Source organism: Cydia pomonella, chromosome 1, assembly GCF_033807575.1.
Source record: "Cydia pomonella isolate Wapato2018A chromosome 1, ilCydPomo1, whole genome shotgun sequence".
Lineage (NCBI taxonomy): Eukaryota > Metazoa > Arthropoda > Insecta > Lepidoptera > Tortricidae > Cydia > Cydia pomonella.
In genome coordinates, this window is record NC_084703.1 from 48077360 (window position 1) to 48091122 (window position 13763).

Genomic DNA, 13763 nt, shown 5'->3' on the forward strand with positions numbered 1-13763 from the left:
AGTCATCGTTCGCGTCACAATCCTCAAATAAGCTTAGGAAAACGGCCTGATTCCAAGTATTGAATAGCTAATTCACAAATAAACTAGAGGGGGAAGTCTAGTGGGATTTGCCTGGACTCATGCGCCCCCTTAGGGCCTGGGCTCACGTGAAATCTTACAGAAGTTTTATTTAGGGCAGGTATGCATGCGTTGGATTTATTTAATAAAAATTAGATTGGAATTGTTATTTTTTAATTCCAGTATTATTTGGTGGGTTGTGTCAGATTTCGCCATTATTTTATTTTAACAACGTAATTTTCTCACGTTTTGACACTATATTTTGCCAGAAAATAAATATTTTCATAACCCTTTCATATATAGGAATCAAACGAGCAGATGTATCACCTGATGGTAAGGGATCACCGTCGCCCACGGACGTAAGTGCGTTGCCGGACTTTAAGAAGGGAATACGCTCATGAAGGTTCGATGGTCGTGTCGGCTCGTACCGCAGGCGAGAGTCCAGTTCCACACTTTAGCTCTCCCTCACCTCACGTCACATATGGTATACCCCCCCCCCCCCCCCAACTTCACGTAATTAATGGATGCCCCTTTAACTGCAGGAGCAGGAGCCTTGTAACGTCTCAACTCAGTTCTCTTTTACGATAAAATGTACATGTATTTTTTCTAAATATGCTTGCTATTTTTATCGTCGCTTTATTCGTAGCAAAGTGAACTTTTTATTTTGTTATGTATACTTACTTATTTTTGTATTCCTCCGTTTCCGATGTGAGATGAGAACGTGTAAGAAAATAAGGGTGGTTCAAATTAGGTAAACTTTATTTGAAACTAGGTTCGTCTAATAATCTGGTGTAATCGAGTAATGTGGTGGTGGCCGAGTGGATATGACGTCCGACTTTCAATCCGGAGGCCGCGGGTTCAAACCCAGGCTCGTACCAATGAGTTTTTCGGAACTTATGTACGAAATATCATTTAATATTTACCACTAGCTTTTCGGTGAAGGAAAACATCGTGAGGAAACCTGCATACATGTGCGAAAAATTCAAAGGTGTATGTGAAGTCCCCAATCCGCATCGGGCTAGCGTGGGGACTATAGCCCGAGCCCTCTCGCACATGAGAGGAGGCCTGTGCCCAGCAGTGGGACGTATATAGGCTGAATTATTATTATTATTATTATAGATTCGTCTGCGTGAATGATTATTATGATTGTTAAAAACTATCCTAGGTCCTTCCTTTGGTCTCAAACTATTTTCATACCAAATTTCATCTAAATCGGTTCAGCAATTCAAGCGCGACGAGGTAACGGACAGAGTTACTTTCGCTTTTATTATATTAGTATGCATTTTTCACGAAACGACCGCACTTTTACACTTGAATGTTGTACATATACAACGTGTTACACCAGCCACTGAAAGTGGGGTGGGTACACGTTGTATAGGCCGAAATCCCAGTTTCAGTGGCTTATGTAACACGGTGTATATGTACAACAGTCAGGTGTAAAAATATGGGTGCACAGTGCACACAATAATAATAATAATAATAATTCAGCCTATATACTTACGTCCGTCCCACTGCTGGGCACAGGCCTCCTCTCATGTACAAGAGGGCTCACACAAGTTGCTCAAAAATATGTCCCATAGCTCTTAAGTCGGCGAATGACGAGCTATTGTTGATTGTTATCATAACGAAATGAATATAGTATAAAAAATAATATATATATATATATATATATATATACAGGGCGTCCCAAGACTATGGGACATCAAGGGAAATATCGTAAATAGGATGATTTGCTGAAAGAAGACTTTATGTTATTTCTAAAAGCCAGTAATTCTACATTTAAAAAAAAAATTAAGAATTACTTGCTCCGTCTGGGAATCGAATATCTAGTATTGTTTTATATAACTATAGAATACTCTAGTTATATAAAACAATACTAGATATTCACGTTGATGAAAATATGTTGACACAATTTGTTGTATATTAACCACAGCTGTGGCGCTACGTTTGATTGTTTTCGAAATTTTAATTATGTAAAATAAATTTGTATGAAATATATTTTTCACTCCAAATTTTTACAATAATCAAAAAATCGAAAAAGTCAAATTTAGGGGCATAGCAATGGTTAATATACATCAAATCATGTAAAAATATTTTCCATAATGTAAATATCCAGAGAGGAAAATGGGGACTACGTTTGTATGGAGAAGCAGCCATCCCCTTTCGTCTAAAAGGGGGCATAATATATCGCTCACGCTCAGATTCCGTGGTAGTATCGGGGCCCACTAAATCATTGTAAAATTCCAAACTCTAAAAATTTGAAGTGATGTAAACCTGACTCCTAAACAAAAAAGTTGCTATTACCTAACAAGTTAAATCCATAATTATAATAACAATAATCAAATAATGAACATAAAATACATTTGAGAAAAACTAGACACATAAATCTGAAAAATTAATAATAAAAAAAACGTTGTAAAGCCGGACCAGTGATATATGATCACGCGCCATATTGCGGAATTTCATTGCAACTAAATTTTTCATACTAAACTGAACTGTCACACTATACATGAGAATAACAGCGCCCTCTTGACAGTAATCTTATATTTCTAGTTGGGCTTTATTTAATATCGGTTTTCTAATAAAGGTAAACAATCTTGACGTCTTTTTTCTTGAAAAACGACTTTTAAAAATCAGTAACTATTGTTTTAAAAGCAAAATAGTATATTATCGTATATGATTTCTAATAATAGGGTTGTTTCCATCTACAAATCTTAGGGCAGAATTGTATCCCAATAAATTCTTTTGAATTATAAGAACATGTTATACCTACTACTTTTAGGGGACCTGTAATGACCATATTTTTGTAAATATTGAATTTAAAATATCTTTTGGCACACGTCACGTGACCAAACTCGAAACATTATTGAAGATTCTGATGACGTCACAACTCTCAGATTGACACTGTTGACAGTTAGGCGATAAACAACAAATGACAAATATCAGTTGACAGTTCGTATCTTCTACGTGTGTATGTAGTTATGTGTCAAACCGTAAACTGTGACGTCACAGAATTTTCAAAGAGCGTTTTGGGCGTGAAAGCATCTGTCAAAATATATTTTGTTAATTTATCATATTTAAAGCCGTTTTTAGTATAAAAGTTGAATTTTAGGGCAACTTTTAGTTAATGTAGAACGTAATACAAGCGTTTCAAACAATTGGAAACAACCCTATTACATATTAGCCGTGGCTTATTTTGTCTAAAGTGTTTTTCAATAAAAAGGCACGTCAAAATCGCTTACCTTCTTTCTAAAAGTTAAAAAAAAACGAACTTTTAAATAATTAAGAAAAAATCAAAGAATGCTTTGTAAGTTCAATATATTTAAAAAAATAGTGCCGTAATACACAAATAAAATAAATCCTCTTGACACGAAGTCCAAAAAGTAAAAGTGACCAAATTCTTACCTTAAAAAAAGCATTTGAAAAAAGCACAGATAACTCTGACCTAATTAGTGGAGTCTATAGTTATGATAACAATTGTTCGGTGGTCGCGCGGGGCGCCCAGTTCACTGACTTCAGTGAGTCGCCGTAGACCGAGCCGCGCGGACGTGTTGCTAGTGCATTGACAGTGACAGAAGTGTGTGTTGTTTGTGAATTTGGATTTGCGATTTCCGAGGTGAGTGTTTTTGTTTTTTTTTTCTGGACCGCGGAGTTTTGGATTTTGAGCCGAGCTCGGTGAGTTTTGTGTTGTGGCGGGAAAATGCGTGGGGAAAGTTGCCGGTTTTTAAGGGGATTTTGTATATTTGCGTATTGCAATATTGTGAAATGAAAATTTTTGCGTATATTATGGATTGTTAATGGAGAATTTATTTTACAACTAGGTATGTATTTGCACCTGATTGATAAACTACCTGTATTTATTTACCGCCTTTTATAAAAAGCAAACGAATAATGTTTGGTAGAGAATATTTTAGTTTAATTTCACCCATTATAATATGGGACCTGTTTTAAATCGTAAAAAATGTAGTAGTGATTAAAATTTGCTTGTTTCGAGCGATTTTTTTTGTTTTAAATAACATTAATTATTTCCTAATAATTAATATTTATAGAAAAAAAACTGTAGCAATATAAATGAGTACACATTCTGATTTTTTGTTATATTTATTTTTGTAGATTTTTTCATAAAAATATTAACGCGTAGAAAAATATGTTAAAATAAATAAATAAAATGTTAAAAAAAGTAATCATTGGCTGAAGTATTTTTCAATAATAATATAATATTTTTATATAGAATTAAAATAGACAAAAGAATTATCGTGAGTCAAATGTGAGTCACAAATGGGGGCCTTGAAAAATTGTTTCCTTTGCTCAGTGCCTCGGCGATGGCAAGCAATTTTGTCTATATTAAACCTATGGCCTTGTGTTACTGCGTAGCAGATATACATTTTTAAAATACGTGTTACATAGTGTTGCTAGTGATAAATAAAAAGATTTTTTTTTTAAATATTTAATATGGCTAACCATTTCCGTCAGTAGAAATAGGCGGCAAATTTGAAAATATACCGGTGGAGGGTCGGGATTCCATTCGAAATTAATAATTCGCGCTTTATTCTACTGAAAAGGTGAGTTTGCCAGCATATAACGGGCGAGATAATTAATTATACGTTTAACAAAAATAATTGGAAGTTGAACAGAATTCGTAAACTGGTAGGCGGACCAAGAAGACTTATGAAATAAGTAATTGGGAAAAACCCCGTTTAATTAGTCGAAATCACAGGGCAAAAAAATATAAAAAGATCCGCCTTCTGTTACAATATACAAAATAACACAAATATTTAAGGAATTAAATACCTAATATAAAAATAATTATCCTATATAAGTATTAAAAAAATAATACGGAATAAAATTTAATATAAGTGCTTTCCTTATTTATTTTTTTCAAATTAAATTGCTTTTTTTTCTATAACGAATTTTTTTAAATAACTATTAATAAGCACTAAAAATCGAAAGAAATTCCATATACCATAAAAAAAAATCAACTGTCTAGCTATCACGGTTCATGAGATACAGCCTGGTGATAGACGGACGGACGGATGGACGGACAGCGAAGTCTCAGAAATAGGGTCCCGTTTGACCCTTTGGGTACGGAACCCTAAAAAGGTACATTATAAAAAAGTCAATGAATACAATGAAATTCTTACCATTTCCAGCCGCATTCCTGACAAACGGCCAAAATTCCTGATATATCATATCAAGTCACATTTTACATCAAGCTAAGATTGCTCAGTTACTAAGTATGGTAATGTCATAATTAATGTCAAATTATGAAAATATAACACTTATAATGACAATACCTCACTTTCTATTCAAGTTGCAGTTACCTTAGACTGTACTATGCATCTAAACACGGAAAGAACTGACATAATAAGTGCCTGTTATCACAAAACATTGTGCGCCTTATTTCTTATCTCGTAAATAGTATCATTATTACGTACTATTGTACCTTACACGTAAGAATTATTGTCAATAAACATATTAAATATGTTTAGTTCGATATGGAAAGTTTTGCAAGGGTGCTGGGGGTCTACCGCGAAAATTGAACTTCGGAAATTGCGGGCATCTTTTCTGTCCACCACGCCTTTATTCGTAAAGGAACTTCGGTATTTGACTACTAGTCAAATCAGTTTCTTTTTTACAAGCTTTTTATTAACTTGCAATGTACAATCTTGCTAGTTAAATTTGATCGATTTCCCGGTTTCCGATTGAGCTGAAAATTTGCATACATATGTAAGTCGGGTGACAATGCAATATTATGGTACCATCGAGCTGATCTGATGATGGAGACAGGAGGTGGACATAGGAACTCTGTGATAAAACAACGCAAACTAATTGTGTTTGGGGTTTTTAGAATTGGTTCCATGAGTATTTGTTGCCTGTGGAAAGAAAAGTACAGTCAGCGATAAAAGCTTGTACCAAACTTTATTTTTTTGTCATAAACATATTCGAACAACGAGAACTATTCTCCATTAAGGAATTTATATGAAATATTAGCAAATGACGTCACGGTCAAGTTACAAACTTATTATAGTCGTAGGATCTATAAAATAGAAATGTTGTCTAGAAATAACTACCGCCTACGTTTCTCTATTAATCTTCTGGTGCTTTATTTTATACATGGTAATAATTTATCTGAAATATCCATCTTGCCTCTTAATTGTCTTGATTTTTTTAAACTTATAAACATCTTTTGTTATGAGGCCTAGAGGCCAATTCGTACTTAGGTACCTATATCCCGATGTCAAAGTGATGTCATTTTGCCGTGCGTCTCGCTCTTGCCAATACATGTACGAACAAGTATGAGCGAGATGCCTGCGAGTATGATAACAAAATGATATCATTTTGATATCGGAAAAGGATGGTACAGACCTCTACTAATTAGAGTCTATTTTTAGGGTCCACAGCCAAATGGCAAAAAACGGAACTCTTATGGATTTGTCATGTCATGTCTGCCCGTCTGTCCGTCCGTATGTCACAGCCAATTTTTCCGAAACTATTAGAACTTTAATGTTGAAACTTGATAAGTACCTAGATGTATTCTGTGAACCGCATTAAGATTTTCACACAGAAATAGAAAAAAAAGAAAATAAATTTTGGGGGTTCCCCATACTTAGAATTGAAACTCAAAAAAAAATATTTTCCTCAAACCCATACGTGTGGGGTATCTATGGTTAGGTCTTCAAAAATGATATTGAGGTATCTGATATCATTTTTTTCTAAACTGAATAGTTTCCGCGAGAGACACTTCCAAAGTGTTAAAATGTGTCCCCCCTCCTGTAACTTCTAAAATAAGAGAATGATAAAACTAAAAAAAATATATGATGTACATTACCATGCAAACTTCCACCGCAAAATTGTTTTGAATGAGATCTAGTAAGTACTTTTTTTTAATACGTCATAAATGGTACGAACCCTTCATGGGAGAGTCCGACTCGCACTTGGCCGCTTTTTTTTAGTTAGCCCTTTATAGGGTCTCACTTCGGAGCGAAGGCCTGTCCCCATAATCTTCACAGCTCCCGTTGTGGTGCTATTTCTGGGCAGTTACTGATGAAGGTGACCAAGTCGTCCCACCATCACCGTCTGGACCTGTCTTATTTTATTTTGACATTTAAATTTTGTCAAGCAACAAGGTCCTTATTACGAATACCTTAAAGACTAATATGCATAAAAAATCATTATGATTTTTACTGATTGATTCGTAAAACAGTTTTCTCAAGTTTTTTATTTTATATATATACATAAATACATACTACGTCGGTGGCAAACAAGCATAGGAAGGCCCATAGCCTATGTACGCCTGCAACTCCAGAGGAGTTACATGCGCGTTGCCAACCCCCCCTCGTTGAGCTTTGGCAACCTTACTTACCGGCAGGAACACAACACTATGAGTAACCTGAGTTGAGTTTTAAGTTCTGTGTAACCTTACTGTTTAGCTGAACCTAAACGAAGATAGGTACTTTTCGTGCTTGTATATCAATATATGCTTAACAAAGTGGAAACTATAGGTTTTGATTAAGAGAAGAAAGTGTAATAATATTACAGTTTGTTTTATATTTAAATAAATAAAATTAACGTATTCGACGCCGTGTCAAACACAAAAGCTGTTAGGACGCCGCGTCAACGAAGTGTCAAAACTGAAATTGATCTTTAAATAAATAAATAAATAATAAATAAATATGATAGGACATTATTACACAAATTGACTAAGTCCCACAGTAAGCTCAATAAGGCTTGTGTTGAGGGTACTATAGATAACGATATATATAATATATAAATATGTATAAATACTTAAATACATAGAAAACATCCATGACTCAGGAACAAATATCCATGCTCATCACACGAATAAATGCCCTTACCAGGATCTTTATGCATATGCACGTAGGTCTACATTGCTCTGTGGTCTGTGGCGGATTAATCCGTCGTTGGCGTTGGTCATGCGGTTCGGATATATCCGTCATTGGCGTCAAAAAGGTCAAAACAAAAGTTTAAATGCCATTTAGAGTATTTTAGAGCAGTTTGCTCCGGAACCTCATGCCCTTCGGTCAAAGGTTGCTCAAACTTGGCGGGGGCACTGCCGTGCTCCTATATGTGTTTCAACGAACAAGATCAGTGTCACCAATAAATGTAGAATAGAGCTTATCGTCATGGGAGTAGAAAAGGTCCCATGGTATTGGATGTCATATTACTGTTAAGCAAGAAACCACTAGGCCAGCAAAACGTTTCCTGGCTCGCGGCACGAACCACTGAAATGGCAATTACTATATTATATATTAAATTTCACTAATCGAACATGTAGTTAGATACAACTCAATCTCTTGCGTGTACACCTTCGGAGTAGTCACCTTCAGATATATTGGAGCGGCTGAGGTGCTCATAAATATCTGAACACGAACCTAACGCCTTGATAATAGAGGCGTGTTCGTACCGCGAAAATCGAAGTTCGTCGATTGCGGGCAATTTTCTCTGTCACTCTAATTATGTCTGAATGAGAGTAAAAGAGAAAGATGCCCGCAATTTGCGTTTTCGCGGTTTTTTTGGTCAGATTATTATAACATTTCGTTGGATACTTAGAGCTTTAAGAGTTCCATATACTGTAAGTAAGTGTAATTTCATGTTAAAAAAAAAAAAAAATATAACAGAAAAACAAAACAACAATACAATAAGACAATTATATACATTGTTTTAGAAAAATTGGCATTTCGTATTTATTCCGCCAAAAGTCAGGAGCTCTACCAAATTTTAGCAAAATATGACAAAAAAAATCGATAGCAAGCAAACAAATGGCCCATAAGAGGAGAGGGTTCATTAACCTTCTGTGCAAAACAAATAACGAGTACTTACGTCATATTAATTTCAAGGGACAGGAACACCTTCCCAAAAGTCCCAGAGAATCAAATTTGTAACTAAATGTTTTTTTTTATACTACGTCGGTGTCAAACAAGCATACGGCCCGCCTGATGGTAAGCAGTCTCCGTAGCCTATGTACGCCTGCAACTAACTCCAGAGGAGTTACATGCGCGTTGCCGACCCTAAACCCGCCCCCCCTCGATGAGCTCTGGCAACCTTACTCACCGGCAGGAACACAACACTATGAGTAGGGTCTAGTGTTATTTGGCTGCTGTTTTCTGTAAGGTGGAGGTACTTCCCCAGTTGGGCTCTGCTCTAGATCTGGAATGACATCCACTGGCTGTGCCCATACCTTTCTTTTGAACGTAGTTTAAGGACGTACCCGGGTCCAAAATGTATGTTCATGTATGCCCTTTCCCTCCGCCATCGGCCATAAACAACAGCTCAATCGGGAATGAGGAATACAAACATACATACATTCCTACGCTCTAACAGGGCAACTTAAATGACAGCTTGTAAAAACACGTCTCATTAGTGACCCAAGGAAACGTAACCATGGCAACGAAGCAAAAGTTGAGTAACCCGTGCCTAACACCTAGGACCACCAGCTTCACGAGACTTTGCCAATTAGGCTAAACAAGACGAAAAAAATACGCAACGTCACTCAGCTACGAAAGTAGCTCTCTGAAAGGACCATGGGCAACTTTGTATGGAGCCTGGACCCAACGCCAACAGAAATGAGAGTAAGGTCATTAGATAGGTATTTCTATGCACTTCATTTTGTTCTATGGGCACCAAGCGGAATTCCATTGCAGAACTGAGATATTGGTATTTTAGCCAAAATGTCGTCACCCTTATTACCTAGGCAATAGAGTCCAAGTAAGTAAATTAATTACTGCAGGGTAGATGTTCGCGCACCGCCGGGCGAGCACACTGAATGATTTGCCGCGCTGGCCCGGCGGTGGACTATATTGCCTAGGTAATAAGGGTGACGACATTTTGACTAAAATACCAATATCTCAGTTCTGCAATGGAATTTCGCTTGGTGCCCATAGAACGAAATGAAGTACATAGAAATACCTATCTAATGACCTTACTCTCAACTCTGTTGGTATTGGGGCCATTTTGACGCATAGTCCTTTGTAGTTTTTAAAGCCTTTGCCTATTTACTAAAGTCTTTCTTGTGTTATCTGTGCTATTGTCATATCTGTCAAAAATGACAGGAGCCACTGAAGGAACACTTGTCCATCGAAACAAGTTGCTTGACACGTTGCGTGCGCAGTGTTTTCATTAATTCGGTCTATTCACGACATTAAGATATGCATACAAGCCAATACCAACCTTAAGCCGTTATTTTAAGGTGTATTTTGATACAAGTATGTAACGGCTTTCGTTCTGTTAGTAATGTTTTTAAATGATCCGACTGCATGCTATTAATTTGTTAAACTTTCACTTGTTATTGTTGAGATTGATCGACGGGGTCTAAAATCGGCGCGGCCGCCATTTTTGCGGTTATGGCGTTCGAATTTTGAGCTGGAGTTTTTTTTTTTTAGCGACGCGCTTAGTGCGTTCAGCCAGTCTAAAGCAGCAAGCATTAGAAAAAAGGTAAACAATCTTGATGTGTCTTTTTATTGGAAAATATTAAAAAAAATCTTTTTTTTAATTAGTTTAATATTACTTATGAAAGCAAAAGAATGTAAATAAATCGTAAATGATTTATAACTGTCACATATTTGCCGCGACATTTTTTCATAATAAATAAAAAGTCACGTCACAGTTGCTTGACTTCTTTCAAATGCAAAAAAAAAATTAAAGCGCAGGTCTGCGAGCAAGTTTTAAAAGTTTTTGGCCCGGTTAAAGAGATGCGTTCCGTTTCAAGCAAATATAATAAAATTGATATTTTACTAATTATAATTATAAGCAAATTGTAAAAGTCAGCATCGAATGTCAAGCTAAACTTTCAAGACTTTATCTTAGAGGTTGATTGTAAAATATTGTAATATTTGCTTGTGATATGAAATCATTGATATTATATTGATAGAGAAATACTCGTCAATATTAAAAATGTTCAAAATTTAGAACACAAAGGCTGTGTCAGAACCCTTTGTGTGTTAATATCTAAAGAGTAAAAATATATGAGTTTAGAGCTATTTAAAAATACATCTTGCTCTTATAGGGACCGTGCGCGTTGGAGGGTCTGCCATCTTGTGGTCTGAATCGGAACCATAAACATGCACATTCACACGTCAAGTGTTTTCTTGTGCATACTCGTAGTAGGTTCTGCCATCTTGTGGGCTACATCGGAACAATAAACCTCACATTTACGCTTCGCGCCAAATCTGACAGCTCCTGTGCTGCCTCCTACAGTTCATGCACGCTCCCTATTTAAAGTTACTTAAAGTCATTGTCAACGTCAAATAAGGAACATTCACTTATACTATAATATGCTTTGTGAACTAAAAAATTAAATTGATATGAAAGTCGCTAGTACAGTCAGCATCAAAAGTAGCGGATGAAACAACGGGCCAAAATTATCTGATATTCCGGATAACTTTTCCAATTAAATAAATAAATAAATATTATAGGACATTATTACACAAATTGACTAAGTCCCACAGTAAGCTCAACAAGGCTTGTGTTGAGGGTACTTAGACAACGATATATATGATATATAAATATTTATAAATACTTAAATAAAAACAAATATCCATGCTCATCACACGAATAAATGCCCTTACCAGGATTTGAACCCGGGACCATCAGCTTTGTAGGCAGGGTCACTACCCACTAGGCCAAACCGGTCGTCAAAAAAGGTCCGGTCCAAAGGTATATCTTTTACAGTCTTTAGTTGTTCTGTATTAAAGACATCACTTTCTGTTAAGCTGTTACATAATGGTAGATACTTATGAAGCGTTATTTGATCCGCTACTTTTGATGCGGACTGTACCTCCGGACCTTAACCAATGAACCATACTTTAAAAATAACTAAAAGTAACAATGAATATGGAAAAAAGGCTCTGGCCAACATACCTGCCTAATATCCTGAACAGCTTACCCAAACAAGTAGTAGAAACTTTAGAAAAACATCCTGATAAAATAAAGAGTACACTTAAGAAAGCACTGATTAAAATGAATTAATTTTGTTACAAATAGTATTATAATAACATGTAAACACTAACTGCCAACAGGACTAATTATATACTTAGTTAAGGCTAAACTTAGTTAACATAATCTCCAAATATAGAGATTGTAACTGAGTGCAGACTCAGTACCTCAACAAAAACAAACGCTCAAATAAACAGATTAAATTTATTTTTATTTTTATTTTTTTACCTCGTACTATTGTCAAATTGAATTCCTTGACCGTACAAGATAAGACGCCATCTAGGGGCGTCAACATTAAATGTTTTTACACATTGCTCTCCGAAGAGTGAAAGTACCACGATACGATCTCATACTTTATTTCTTTTTAAAGTTTCACTTGAACGTTTTGTTACAGGTTAATTTAATATAAATATTATAAATGTGTGGAACTCATATTCTTGCCACAGAATGAATAAAAGTACTACCGTACATAAATGACACTTCCTATAAATCCCAAGTTTGACAGCGATTCAGGAACGTATTATGCTGTCCCTTTCTAATGTGTGGCACTATCCCTTTCGGCCATTTATAGTTGTGTGCAGTACATAAGAAAATGTAAATAAAGGAAAACTATAACTTTAGATCAATAATATTGTATATAATTCTGCAATACTTGATATTGTTTCAAAATTAACCGTAACCTTTACTTAAATGATATTGGAAGTAAAAAAATATCATGAAAAGCGGCTGTTTTTACTAAGTTGCGGAACTAAAAAAACGTAAAACCCAACGAAAAAAATACAATTGTGTAGTATAATTGTAATTTAGAATCTTTCCTATTATTTCCGATCAAAGCTTTACATCTAAACCCAAGTCATCCAGAAAAAAATAAACTTTTCTATAAGACGATCTTCGTCGCAGAGTGTACTGCTATTATACACCGTGTTTTTTTTGATTTGCGTTAATTTCAAGGGTGCATTCCTGAGCTTAAATTAAGTAACTTTCTCAAAGACACCGGTATTCTAATTAACTCCATTTCGGAGATAATCAATATTTTATTTTTATCTTATAAAGCTCTTACGAGTGTCTACACGTACCTTAGAGCCCGTTCACATATTGATTAGTGTTTAGTACGGGTTAATACATTTGCTACTAAACGTAAGTACTAATATCTCGGACGATCGATGTTAGAAATGACATTGACATGTCACAGTTTTCATTTGTTTGATTGAGATAAATGAAATGTTCGTGCAACAACAACGCTATATGCAACATTTAATTACTTTTAATAACAAAAAAAATTAAAAAAAAAATTTTTTTTTTTTTGGAAAATTTACTATGTCATGTAGTTTCCTTAAACGTACTTACCAATACCCCGAAGTTAACGGAATTCAATAAAAACACGGTGTATAGCATACAACTGTAAGGTTAAGCCATAATACTATGTTTGATGTCGGGGGCTGCAATAGCGTTCTGGCTGCTCCTCTGTCAGACTCCGCCATGGCGCTACTACAGCTTGTACGAAAGGCTATTGTTAATAGAGAGATTAGTTAATTGTATAAGAATATTGTATTGTTGTTTTTCTACGGAGCGACATGTCCACCTCGGTGACAAGCTCTTAAATAAGGAGAAAAAAAAACTGTAGGGTTGTCAAAATTAAAGTCATTATCTTATCTGTGGTCGTGCACGTGTACGGACGTCAAGTTGCAATGTTGAGCCGAACGGAGCCGAGAAAAGCCGAAAGGTCTCACCGCTGCTTTTGCATGTGCATTTTT

The 13763-nt window shown here is 35.6% G+C and overlaps 1 protein-coding gene across 10 annotated transcripts in view; it reads left to right on the forward strand.

Moving 5' to 3' along the window:
• The first annotated feature begins 3554 nt into the window (after positions 1-3554).
• The window catches only part of LOC133528887 (ecdysone-induced protein 74EF), a 309196-nt gene continuing 298987 nt past the window's right edge, over positions 3555-13763 (forward strand). For 5 of the 10 annotated variants that reach the window (XM_061866406.1, XM_061866382.1, XM_061866443.1 and 2 more), the window contains exon 1: positions 3557-3673. The gene's annotated coding sequence lies outside the window, so the exon portion shown is untranslated. Of the gene's footprint in view, positions 3879-13763 lie in introns of all 10 variants that reach the window. The other 5 variants (XM_061866412.1, XM_061866427.1, XM_061866468.1 and 2 more) reach the window with 2 other exon arrangements.